This window comes from Amphiprion ocellaris, chromosome 2 (assembly GCF_022539595.1).
Source record: "Amphiprion ocellaris isolate individual 3 ecotype Okinawa chromosome 2, ASM2253959v1, whole genome shotgun sequence".
Classification (NCBI taxonomy): Eukaryota; Metazoa; Chordata; class Actinopteri; family Pomacentridae; genus Amphiprion; species Amphiprion ocellaris.
Genome location: NC_072767.1, coordinates 35,756,108 through 35,769,404, shown reverse-complemented (window position 1 = coordinate 35,769,404; position 13,297 = coordinate 35,756,108). Strand labels below are relative to the sequence as shown.

Here is a 13,297-nt window from a genome sequence, read left to right as displayed (position 1 = left end):
TTTGTGTGGGAACTTTTGTGTGTGTGCGCGTGTGTGTGTGTGTGTGCGTGTGCGTATAAATTACACTCAACAAACATACATGGGAAAAAAAATCTAATTTAATGCTGCTCTCTAACAAACTTTGTCAAAAGCCCACATCAAAAAACCCCAAAACAAAACTCTGCAGTGAAAACAGGGTGGTTTGTTTTGAAGGAGGCTGTCGAGATTTTATTACCAAGGCGTGACAGAACTGTTGGGCTTTGACCTTTGCTAGATATTTTCAGCACAGACGAACAGAATCAAAAAAAAAAAAATGTCCGAAAACAGTCCTTGGGGATTGGAGATGGCCAGTAAACAACAGCGGCATCCTTCTGCCCCGTGGGAATAATGGGGGATAGTTTATTTGGGAGGAAAAAAATAAAACCCTTGGAGATTGTTAAACTCTGGGACAAACTGACCGTGGTGTTGACAGAAAAATCAGTCTGGATGATGCTCGCTTCTGGCCTGCCTGCTTCCTGCCAGCAAATACAATATAATGTCTAAAACGTAGTAATAGAAAGTCTGCAAAAGGCAAAAATAAAGCATGCAGTGTGTAAATTGTTGAGATGTAAAGGTTAGGAGACTGACCGCATCTTAAGAATTCTTTGTCTGTTATTACTCAGCAACACCTCAGTTAAACTTTGGAGCAGCTTCCCATCATCACATTTTCCATTTCTCTGTCTGACTGTGAATACAACACACTGCACTGAGTGGCTTTTTGTTTGAAGAAAGTTTTTTTCATGCAGGGAAATTGTAGTTTTTAGCTGTCCTCTGTGGCAGGAGCTCTCGAGGATAAAAACAAATTGCGATGGTGTGATTTTCTCACTTATTCCATTTAATAATAGTGGTCCAAATGCAGAGAAAAGACAAAATGTTCTCCCTAAACAGATCCAAAAAAAAGGAGGTGAGGGACTTGGGAGACACAACTGTCATACGTGCATCTCAAAATTCATCAGCCAGAATGGAAATAGACTAGTCAAGGAGTACAAGTGACTCCCTCCCCTCCCCCGAAACGGGTGACAAAGTCAATTTGGAAGCATTTCATAAAAGCTCAGTAGAAAATGAGATGAATAGGTTGTGGTTTAGGTGACCTGTGCAGAGACGCAGGTGGACTTGCAAATAGAAAACAAATTGCTCAGCGCGAATATTGACATCGTTTCTGTGCACCGTGGGAGACCTAAGAACCAATATTCACAACCTTTCACAAAGGAAATTGAAAGTGGTTCACATCCTTCTAGTTCACGTTGGGATTGCTCTGGGATTCAAAAATGGTGGCAGTAATGTAATTGTTAGTGAAGCAAATATCAGGTGAACACAAAACACAGATGAGATCCTTCGAGGACTCAGACTTGAATGGTCAGACCTCTGGCTCTTTTGGAGCAGATGATTGTTCGAGAGAAGATCTGCAACCGGAGAGAACAAATTGTGGCTTCCCGGATAAGACCACATGTGTTTCCAAGATGATAAGCTGCATGCAAACGCGAGTCATTTGGAGAAAACAAAAGGAACACATCCCCTGAGTGTGTTTCGCCGGCTTTGAAAGCGACGTGTCCCACAGCTCGCTTTCTTTACTCCGAGTCACTCTGAATATTCACAGTCACAACTGATGAGCCTGTTTAAAAAAGAGCCTCTTGTCTGCATCACAGCTGAGAGCAGGTTTAATGCTGAGACTGAAGAAGGTTTAGGCAGGAAAATGGAAAGTTCAGGAGGTGAACAGTTACTGCAAGGAGCTGATTTTCCATTTATTTCCCACTGGACATTCTGCCACAAAATGCTGGGTCAGGTTACTTTGAACTGTAGTCGGTGACTGAATATAAAATACATGGGTTTTTGTCTGTTTTTGTAATTAGAAATGTAATCCACTGAATTGAAAAAAAATTAATTTAACTAAACAACTGATGCAGCCTCAAAATATGGGGTTTCACAAATAGTGTTTTTCACTCTCTCCCAAAACAGTTTAGATGCAAATAAAATTTTGCATATTTAGCTTTTGCAATGGGCCTGCAGTCATTTTTGAGTGCTGAACACATCATTTCCTCCATTTTGGTGAAATTTCATGAGCTAATTTGTGTCTTTTTTGCAGCTTTTTATGGAAGAAGTGTCTGTATTTATGAAATGGAAAACATGTGTTTTTCTTCTCAAAACAGCTTAAATAAAAGGCATTTTGCATATTTAGAATTCACAGCTGTCCATATCAGATCCCCCCATAGTCATTCTTGAATGCTGGCTGAGCTCCTGCATTTTGGTGAAATTTTGTGGGCCTGTCCTGATTATGAAGGAACAATGAATCTTTCCAAAATATTTCCTTGCAGCTGTTAACCGAAGTCATCCTAAATCATCCTATAACTCTTCATATTATCCTACAGGTTACCACCCTTGGACACTGTTCCCCTTTTACTTCTCTGTACTTAGGCTGTGAGCATGTTCAGGCCTTGTCTCACCTTAATATGGCCATGAGAAAGACAGATACTGTAGGAAGAAGACATGTGAGAAAGACAAATGTTGTAGAAGAAGATATGTCAGGACTCCCTGACCTGGTCAAGATTCGATATTATCTAGTCTGACATGCCTGAGCAGATCATTTATCTCTGTGCTAGGTTGGCATTCCTCCCAACTACAATATATACCCAAAGCTTGAAGAGAATCCCCAGAACTGATGCTGGCAATGCTCACATGAACGTTGCTGCTTTGTTGCATCACTTCTCCTGACGTCAGTAAACCTTATTCTCATCCTATACCATCTGAGTCTCCGGTGTGTCTCTGAGTCTGCTTCCTCATTCTCTCAACATCGATGAAAATTCCACAACGCTGATGACAAAGAATCAGATTTCAAGGTTTTCATTTGAAACTAACCTAATGAACCAACCCTGTCAGCTTGCAACAGCTAGCTTTCTGTTCTATTTTTCCTCTTTAGAATCGGATTCTGGTTCAAACACGTAGCTGTATTATTTCAGTTGTACAACTTGATGCGCAGAAATTATTTTTACAGGTTTAATCACTGATCAGAGATGAACAGAGCTTTAAAATTATTCAAGTATTTCACTGGAAAAAAAATGCCCCTCTCAAAACAAGAAAAAAAAAAAAAAAAAAAAAAAAAAACCTTATTTCAAGGAACATTTACCTTGAAATAAGTGAAAAAAATCAGCCAATAGAACAAATGAAAAATGGCTTGGTAAGATTTCTTGAAATAAGATATGATATTTAGAATATTGAGATCTTAAAATTAGCCAGGAAAACTTATTTTAAGCTCTATTTTACCAGGATTGTCAAGCTTAGGTGTCTTAACCCTCCTGTTGTCCTCAATTACGGCACCAAAAAATATTGTTCCCTTGTCTGAAAAAAAATCCAAAAATTCTGCAAAAAAAAATTCTGCAAATTTGTAAAAATTTGCAAAACCTTCAGGGAAAAAAAATCCTTAAGTTTCCCTTATAAGTTTTTTTTTTTAAATCCTCAAATTTGGCAAGAAATAAAATTTTTTTAAAATAAAATATATTAAAAAATGTAAATATTTTCAGAAAATGAATAAAAATCTTCCAAAAAAATCCTAAAAATATTTAGTGATTACATATTTATCAGTAAAACTTCTAATATTTTCTTCAAGAACATTCAAAAAAAAAAAAAATCAACCAAAATCCAGAGAATTTCGCTGGATTTTGTTTTTTTCCCCCCGAATGTTCTTAAAGAAACATTTTTTTACATTTTTTCCCCCCATCAAAAAATGTGGAAAATGTGGAAGTTTTCATTGTGAATTTTTTTTTTTCCACATTTTCAAACTTTAAAATATGCGGGATGACACAAGGGTTAAAACAAGATAATTTCAAGATTATTTGACTTAAGATATTCAAGATGCATTGTCTTAAAACAAGTCCCTCCATCTTGCTGAAATGTCACTTGTTAAGTGAATTTATCTTAAATCGAGTGGGATGAGACATTTTGACTAAAAATGAGACATACAAGCTTGGTAAGATTTTTGAGTTTTTGCAGTGTTCTTTCTTTCACAATATGTGACTGCAAATTTATACAATCTTCTAAAAATTTCACTATTTTATAGATATATATTGTTATTTTCACTGTCTTTTGGAGCCAGTTTTTGGAATGTTACAGAATTGCGCCATTTGTTTTTAGTTTTTTTTTTTTTATCCCACCTTTGCCACCACATCATTTCATCGTCACTGTACAGATTTTTTATTTATTGATTTTTACAGTGTACCACAGCAGAGCCTGCAGCAGTTATGAACAGACATTCTGACCTGATCACTGATGGGTGCAGTTATCAACGTTTTACTGGAGCTCACAATGTTTTGGAATAATAGTTTATATGATGCAGATAGCTGCATCCAGCAGGTTAATGTATGAAAAAATACTTCAGGCTACTATGTCAGAGTTTATAATTAACCCACATGCCCTACACATGCTAATTGCTAGGAGAGAAAAAAGTCTACGCAGCGCTCTTCCCACCACAGGTCAATCACAGGAGGACTTCTTTCCTCGTTAATTTCTGCATCATACTGCACGTTTCTGTTATGTTGTTAACTCCTGCAGGATTTTCCCTGAAAGGTCAGCAACACTTTCAGTTAATTAGAGTTAAATTCTAATTCAGGACTTGAGAGAATGTGGAATACTTGCTCTCACACGCAGGTTTTTCCACCTATGCTTGTGTTTTGTGTGAAAACTGGCAGTGGATTTCTCAGCCATAGGACCCAGGCTCATCTGCTGTTATTAGAGAAGTGCTGTCCCACTGACTGACAGCCAGCGAAGAGACACAGACAGAAGACATCCCACTGGTCTTTCCTGTGACACTAGAGGGCACTTTTCATGGAAGCATTTGTTACAGATCATGAACCTTTTTCTGACCACTGACAACAAGGCTTTATTTACTCTTTTCATCCTTCTGCTATATTAAAACAAGTGTGGCGTGATGCTAACAGCTTCACAAGCCTCCTCCCTGCACAATCTGAGTCACTTCTGCTGTGTGTAGTAAAATTGTGGCAAAAAGGTGTTAAAAAAAATAAATAAAATTTAAAAAGGCTCGACTGTTACATTTCACCCCCTCCTGTCTCAGACGAACTTAATGAACCAAGGTTGTTTACGGGTGAAACTAACAAAAACTGCACAAAACAGAAAATGTAGTTCTGTGGTCTAAAAGAGGATAGTGTATTACTAAATACCACTATCCTCCACTAAACCTTCCAAAGGTGGTAGATCAAACAAAAGCTGAGACCCCTTAAAAGAAAAACATTCCCCAAAACAACAAAACAAAGGCAGAGAAGTGCTGGGTTCTGTTATGTGCACCGACACAAGCCAAAGACACTCAGGTTTCCAGAAGAAGACCAACTGATGGTGTTGAACCTTCCAGGTCACCTGCCCACAACCACCTGAGCAGCTGGGTGATCCCTCCTTATATCCCCGCCCAGCTGATTGGCAACAGCACACAGCTGAGCTCAATCTCACAGGTGCTGCAGATTGATCCTGATCTGAGAGCCAGACTGTGAACTTTCCAAGTCCAGAACATCGACAACTTCTGAGACATTTTGGATAATTTTGGACAAGTTCAGTGTAGTTAATCATTCTAGATAACACTGGTAATTTTGGACAAATTTTGTGTCATTTTGAGCAATTTCTGACTGATTGTTTTAGGACACATTTTTGTCATTTTAGACATATTTTATGTAATTATGGACAAACTTCAAGTCATTTTGTATAAATTTCTGTCATTTTTGACGAATTTCTGATTCATTCATGACAACTTTGGAGTAATTATGAACAACTTTGACGTAATTTAAAACAAGTTGAGTCATTCTAGATGTCCTATGGTGTCCTGTTTATGTTTTACAAACCAACCCCCAGGCCACTGTGGCGTCACATAAGCGTTTTCTGACCTTTAGTCCAGGAAAATGATGCAAACCAACTGTTGGCCCTTAAGCTACTTTAGATATTATATGAATATTTCTCATCGGATGGCTTTTTCTGTTGATTAAATAAAAGCTGAAACAGGGTAGTGCTGGGAATAAGGAAATAAAGCTATTTGACAAGAAATGCCAGATATTGCCTTCAAAAATAATTACATCTGAGCTTTTAGCGTGCGATGCTTTGACAGGACAGAGTACTACTAGCTGTTCTTTGCATAATAATCTTTTTGATAAATAAGTGTTGTTGTTTTTCATGCCCACTACTGTTCCAAATGAAAGAACAGTGGCACAAAGGACTTAAATGTAGAGAAGAAATCATTAAAAATTGGAGGTGCTCCTTTCTTTATTTCTAAAATGTATCCAAATGGTACAGATTCAGACTCTGGCACTGGTTGAATCGTACACAAGAAGCAAAATAGAAAGAAAGTTTAGTGTCAAGGAGAAGATCCAGAGTTTCTGCAAGGTCAAAGTGGAGTTTCAAAGGGTTAAAAGGCAGTGCCAGTGAATTACGGGTTATTTCGCCTATCCCTCAATTCACCACGATAATAAGATCTCCAGTAATATTATTACTAGGCCGCTAAAAAAATGAGCTTTTTTCACCTCTGTTATCTTCATCAGAGTCTGCAGCACCTGGGATTTTGCACTTTATTGAAAGTCTTTTTTTTTCCAGCTGGGAGACAATTTACAGGAGATGAGGTTCAATGTGTAATTTTGATTTGAGAGCTCAAGAAAGTCAGTCCTCTAATGTAATGCTCCTAATCCTGTTCTCAGGTCCAGAAAGATCCTATTCTCAAGTTCAGACTTCATGTATCAGAACCACAAATGCATGAATAATATAATGAGCAGTGGATTAGAAAAAGCTTGGCACTGTAATGGGTTTTCTCTCACATTTTGTCCCACTTCAGACCTAAAAATAAATCTGTGTTGAGGAGAACTGTGGTGTGTAATATGTTTTTCTGTGTGATCGATTTTCTTCTCATGGGCTTCTGTTATTCGGCCACAAAACATGGAGATGTGACGTCTTGATTTGACAACCTCTTATTTTTGTAGTGTTGCAGAGTGTAAAAATTGTCAGGCTTTCTGTTCCTGAGCCATACGGATGACACGGTTCAAACTGAGTGCAGTCTGCCAATGTTTGCAGTTCAAGAATCACCATAAATGAGCTGCATCATGATAATAATAATAACGATCATGCGTGTCTGAGTTATCTTTGAAGACTGATCATCTTTTTTGCAGGTTCAATGACCAGAAAGGACGTGAAGATCGGAAACAGCATCACAGGTTTTAGGCCAAAATTGTTTTTATTATCTGAAATCGTTCTTCTGTCACACTGCTATTTTTTCTTCTTCTTTTTTTTATTTTATCACTTTGACTTCACTGCAGCTACATTACACAGCCGCTGTTTTGATGTATTAGTTGTGATGTGAATTTTTATCAAAAGAGAGTTTGACATTAAAACTAGTAGTTATCGCTTCAAAGCATCAAACCCTGTGATTATCAAGCTGCATCTGTCTTACATGAAAACTGTGTGGATGGTGAATAACAGTCCAGATAATCCATCTTAAAATAACAATGACAGATAAGAGGCTCACAGGGTTTAAAATTATCAAGCACAAAATTAGGAAATGAATCAAACTTTAGGGAAAACTAAACTTCAAATGCCACTAACAAGATGGACACTTAATAAGACAGTCTTTACTGCTTTTACTCAGAAGGCAGCTGGATGTTTTGTGCCCTACATTTGCTCATCACTCGTGTCACTCACCTGTCACACTCCACCTACTGATGCTTCCGCTTTCCATTTGTAACCTGTTTTCTTTTGACCTTGTTTGAAACGTGAAAACGGGGCACGGAAGTTACACACAAGAAAAATAATACATGAAAGTGCACACATTAAAGTGATCCTCGAGGCATGAATGCACAGATGCCATTCAGGGGTGATGATGCACCTGTTTCACGCCTCACCTGGAGTCTGTCGTGAGAAGTCAAACACCAGCATGGAGGAGGAGGCCTGCTCCGACTGCGATCACACTCATCCTCAGGATAGTTGCGGTTGTCTGACTTTCAGCTTTCATACCAAGATTCCACGCTCATTTTAACACAAAACGCACACTTTCACTTCATCAAGCTGTGTTTTGTTGTTATTTTTTGGCTTATTACGGTATCTAGATAACTACAAACAATTACATCCAACATAAAGTTGCCACAAAGGATGCACTGTGAGTGTAAACTTAGCGTAATGTGACGCAATGAATACCAAGTTTAGTTTTGGAGCTTTATTTGACCAATTCATATCATTAAAGCAGCTATGATCAATATTTTCTGATGAACAACAGATTACATGGCTACATTCATGTGACAGTTGCTTGTAGTGATGGATTTACGCAATATACAGATATTACTTTGAATCTCACCATCCCTAATTGATGCAAAAAATATTCACAGAGCAAGTCAGTGACAATCAACGACCATAGGAGAAACATCTGGGTTCAGTAGCATACAAACAGGGCAAAAAAATATTGTATTCAACATCACAAAAGTAACTTTGTGTAAAAATTAACAGGAAAATGGAGCCTTTTCTATCTGAATGACAGTTTAAATGCAGCTAGTTTACTCAGATGGAAGACATAAGCATTGCAAAAATGTTGACTAGTCTGTCACAAATGAGCACTGTTTGAAGAATTGGCATCTGATTCAGTCTTTTCCCTCAGTTCTGCAGAGCTTTACAGCGTCTTTTACTTGTTTTAGTTCTCTAATGCAGAATTCACCTGCTTTGGTTCTCTTTCAGCAGTTTAATAGTATCATTGTTTTCTACATCTAACGCGGCTTGAGGCTGAAGCCGACGCAAAAGTGCTTCAAAGCGGGATGCCTCTGACTGCTGCTAGCTCCCCCCCCCAAAAAAACCCTCTTTAAAAAACAATGTGTTTTTCCTGTGCCATTATGGTTTCAATCGCTGAATTTTGCTCATAAGGTGTTTTGATGTCTGCCGTGTATCCCCTGCTTTGCGGCTGTAATTGGCTGTTTGCTCGTCCATTGTTCTGCCCAGCTCCTGTCTCAGACTTCTTGAGCCTTTGTTTAAAGAGTAAAGAGATTTTCTTCCAGCTGAAGAAGCAAATGTAAGTCTGTGGGTGGACCATTTGGTGTTTCCAATGAGGTAGTATTATAAAAATGAGGGAACCAAACAAACCCTGACAGCTAATCTATGACCTCAATATCTTTCATTAGAACCCTAAAATGTCTTTCTGTGCATCAAAGTTATATCTTTAGAAGTTTAATCCATTAAAATAATCCCTTCTTGCCTAACATGGCTGAGAAGTGACTCTACACTTTTGCTCACTCACTGCAGCTCAGCAAACCAGCTCACCTTTGACTCTGCTCCAACACAGTAAAACTTCAGTGCACAGTGATTTATGTTTGAAGTGGAGACAGATTTCTGAAGAAGAGCAGTGATAAAGAAAGCTCCACCTGCAACCTGATGGGAGTGGATCCTTAAGTTTATCAGCCCATTAAATGGTTCTTATCACTGGATATCATCCCCATACATAGCGGCCAGTAGGGACCTCCTCCACCTAGGAGGCGCAACAAACCGCTATCACCCCTGTAATGGTGCTCTGTTATCATGTAATTTAATGTCAGTGGAGCAGCGATTTTGCTCAAAGAGGAGCAAAAGTCCACATTTGAAGGCTGGAGCAGACTAGAATTCCTTCATAGCTGCACATTGTATACCGAAATTAAGCAGCAATCTTGTCTGTGCATTCACACAATCAGACAACATTTTATTTGAGAAATGAGCAAATAGAAAACATAAAAATATAACAAAAATTAATAATATGTCAAAGTGCAAACTATGGACACAGTAGGGATAGCTTATCTGGTGTATTAAAAACACTATAAAAACAGCAGTGTAACGTTTGAACCTGGTAATGACTTGTAGTGCAAAATACAAGGTGCAGTTGTATGTAAGCAAATGTACAGGTTCAGTATATAAATAGAAGGTGCACATAAGAAGAATATGCATATAATAGAAGATGCAAACAATGGAGTTATTTCCAAATTCTGTAAATTGCTGATGGACACTCGCATCCAGATATTTAGTGATTGGCAGAGTTCAGGTCTCTCATGGCTCTTGGGTAGAACACTGGAAAAAATGCTCCTCTCAAAACAAACAAAAAAAACTTATTTAAAGGAACTTTTACCTTGAAATAAGTGAAAAAATCTGCCAATAGAACAAGTGAAAATGGCTTGGTAAGATTTCTTGAGATAAGATGTGATATTTAGAATATTGAGATCTTAAAATTAGCTGGGAAAACTAATTTTAAGCTCATATATATATATATATTTAGAGAAGCATTAGCCTAAGAGGTTATATATATATATATATATATATATATATATATATATATATATATATATATATATATATATATATATATATATATATATATATATATATATATATATATATATATATATATAAAAAAACCTCTTAGGTTAATGCTTCTCTAAATGTAGTTGCCTTCAACCAAAACCAATAATGATGCATTCTCCATGTTTGTTGCTGAGCTTGAAGTGCTGCTTTACAGCTTGTTCTAAATCATTACAAACTGAGGACTGGGCTTAGACGTTATTGACTGCTGTGTGCTCAGTGTGTCCCACTAATAAACAAAGCCTTTTCAGTGACACTGCTTTGGCTGTGATGAGACCAAGGCTCTTTTTTCCATTACAGGAACTGTACATCAACGTTAGACAAAGCCGTGCTGAGCTTCAAGACTACAGAGATGTATATGTATATGTATATGTATACAGCTCAACACTGCAACAGTATTTACATCAGCCAGCAGAGATCTTGTCCCCCTGAGAGCTACTGCACCTGTACTTTCCCACTAGCTGATTTCAGATACATCATACGTTATCTGCACTGACTTTATATCAGCTAGAATTTAATAATGCATCACATAATCAGCAGTGGCTTGTGGCTGCTTGGTGTCTCTGCAGTGCAAGCTGATAGCCTCGACTCCAGAAAAACACATCATCTCTCAGCCAAACCTCTGCTGGAGCAACATCTGGAGGAGCGCAACACATAAAAATACAAACACAACTTCGCTTTTTTTCGTTGCTTTGTTTCTTAGAATGAGGTGACACAGCAAGCAGAGCATCTTTAGCACACAGCTCTGCAACACTGTAAAATTCTCCTCCAAGTCATATACTGTAATTGAAGCGAAGGAACCCGCTGAGTATGGAGGACTAAAAGTGCCAAAATTAAATAAATAAATACATCATTAAATAATTAATTAAATATGTCATTAATTAATTAAAATTGGAATTAAATATTTCATTAATTAATTAAAATTGGAATTAAATATGTCATTAATTAATTAAAATTGGAATTAAATACTTAAATGTGTTATTAAATAAATATATCATTAAATAATTAAATATGTCATTAATTAATTAAAATTGGCATTAAATATGTCATTAATTAATTAAAATTGGCATTAAATATGTCATTAATTAATTAAAATTGGAATTAAATACATAAATGTGTTATTAAATATGTCATTAATTTATTAAAATAACAATTATTTTAAGTAAAAAACATATTTCATTATTTCACTATTTAATTAATTATTTCATGGTCCTTGCGTTGCAGTGGATCATGAATTTATTTTATCTGTCAACCTCGCCCGTCAAAGTCGGTGGGCGGATCCTAACACCTGATTGGTTACCCTGCACATCAAGTCAAGGCAAATCGATTCCAGATAATGGATTGACGCAGAGCTTGTGAACACATTCCGATACACTGGGTGGCGCTATTCACCTCTACGTTGGTTTGGATACTCAATAAAACAAAACTTTATTAGCAACCGCTAAAGACTCGGTCCTCTTTCCCAAATGTTGATACATGCGGTGCAAGACAAATTTTCCTTTAGCATTTCCTTTAGCATCTACTCGGCGCGCCACGGCTCGTCTCGGTTTAGTTGTTTTTCCATTACATTGAGTACCACCTCATCGTGGGTTGAGTCGTCATAGCACGGTGGCCCGAAAGTCCCTTACCGTCATTTTTGTGCGACACAAACGCAATGCAACAATGTACATGGAGGCGATAGTACACCTGCTGCTCGGTCTGTGGCTTTCTGTCAGATTCAGAGTAACAGAAGAGTCGGAGAAAGCTGAGAGCGGCGAGTCGAAACACTCAGGAGACACACAGGAGAGTTTGGGAGGCGATGCAGCAGTATCAAGCCGAAGACAAGAGGATATGAACGAGACGACATATGAGGGTAAGCTAATGCTAGTTCGCTAGCTATCGTGTATCAGTCCTGTGAACGACCCTGTAATGGCTGCAGTTTGTCGCTATTAGGTATTAAAATATGTATGCTGTGTATGTGTTTCAGATGCTCTCTGATGAGACTTCATGGGATTTACCTGAAGCAGCAGCACATGAGCCTGCAGTGGCACAAGGTGTAGAGGAGGAGGGCAGAGATGTACAGGATGCACTGATGCACTACGTGTCATGCAAAAGTTAAAAGTTGTTCTTCTTGTTATACTTCTGTTTTTCTGTCCCCGGACCGCTATTGTTTTCTTTAATGCAATTCTGACAATAAACTTTTGTAGATGTGTCTATGCTATTGTTTGTTTGTGAAGGTTAGCAAGATTAAATAAAAAATTAAACGCCAAAACATTAAAACAGCTGTTTTAAGAAAATTCCAGTTTGATAAATCAGTATTGCTTTGGTGTAATTCAGTCACCAGAATTATGAACCATAAAGGAGTTTGTGTTAAAACATGTTAAATCCCATTAAACACAAATACATTATTAGGGAATATAGAATTGTTTGGTTCAGACTGTTGACTCTTTTCCTACCAGTGTCTTAACAGACAAAATGAAAAGTTATGATGCAATCACATAAGTCACAAAATAGTTTATTAGTCAGCAGCAAAATCAAAACTATTTACAATGTGCAAAGTACAAACTGTGGTGGGCCTCTCCTACAGTGGAGGGCTAAAAGTAAAACTATATACAACTACAGGTGCTGGTCATATAATTAGAATATCATGAAAAAAGTTGTTCATTATTTCAGTAATTCCATTCAAAAAGTGAAACTTGTATATTATACTCATTCATTACACAGAGACTGATATATTTCAAATGTTTATTTCTCTTAACTTTGATGATTATACCTGAATACTAACAAAAATCTCAAATTTGGTATCTCTGAAAATTAGAATATTGTAGAAAGGTTCAATATTGAAGACACCTCTAATCAGCTAATTAACTCAAAACACCTGCAAAGGCCTTTAAATGGTCTCTCAGCCTAGTTCTGTAGGCTACACAATCATGGGGAAGACTACTGACCTGACAGTTGTCCAAAA

The 13,297-nt window shown here is 37.3% G+C and overlaps 1 long non-coding RNA gene across 1 annotated transcript; it reads left to right on the top strand.

Moving 5' to 3' along the window:
* The first annotated feature begins 11,206 nt into the window (after positions 1 to 11,206).
* On the top strand, positions 11,207 to 12,544 carry LOC129349804 (uncharacterized). The gene is made up of 2 exons (XR_008602941.1): positions 11,207 to 12,205; positions 12,320 to 12,544. It is a non-coding gene; the product is annotated as an uncharacterized LOC129349804 (long non-coding RNA).
* Positions 12,545 to 13,297: the final 753 nt, after the last annotated feature.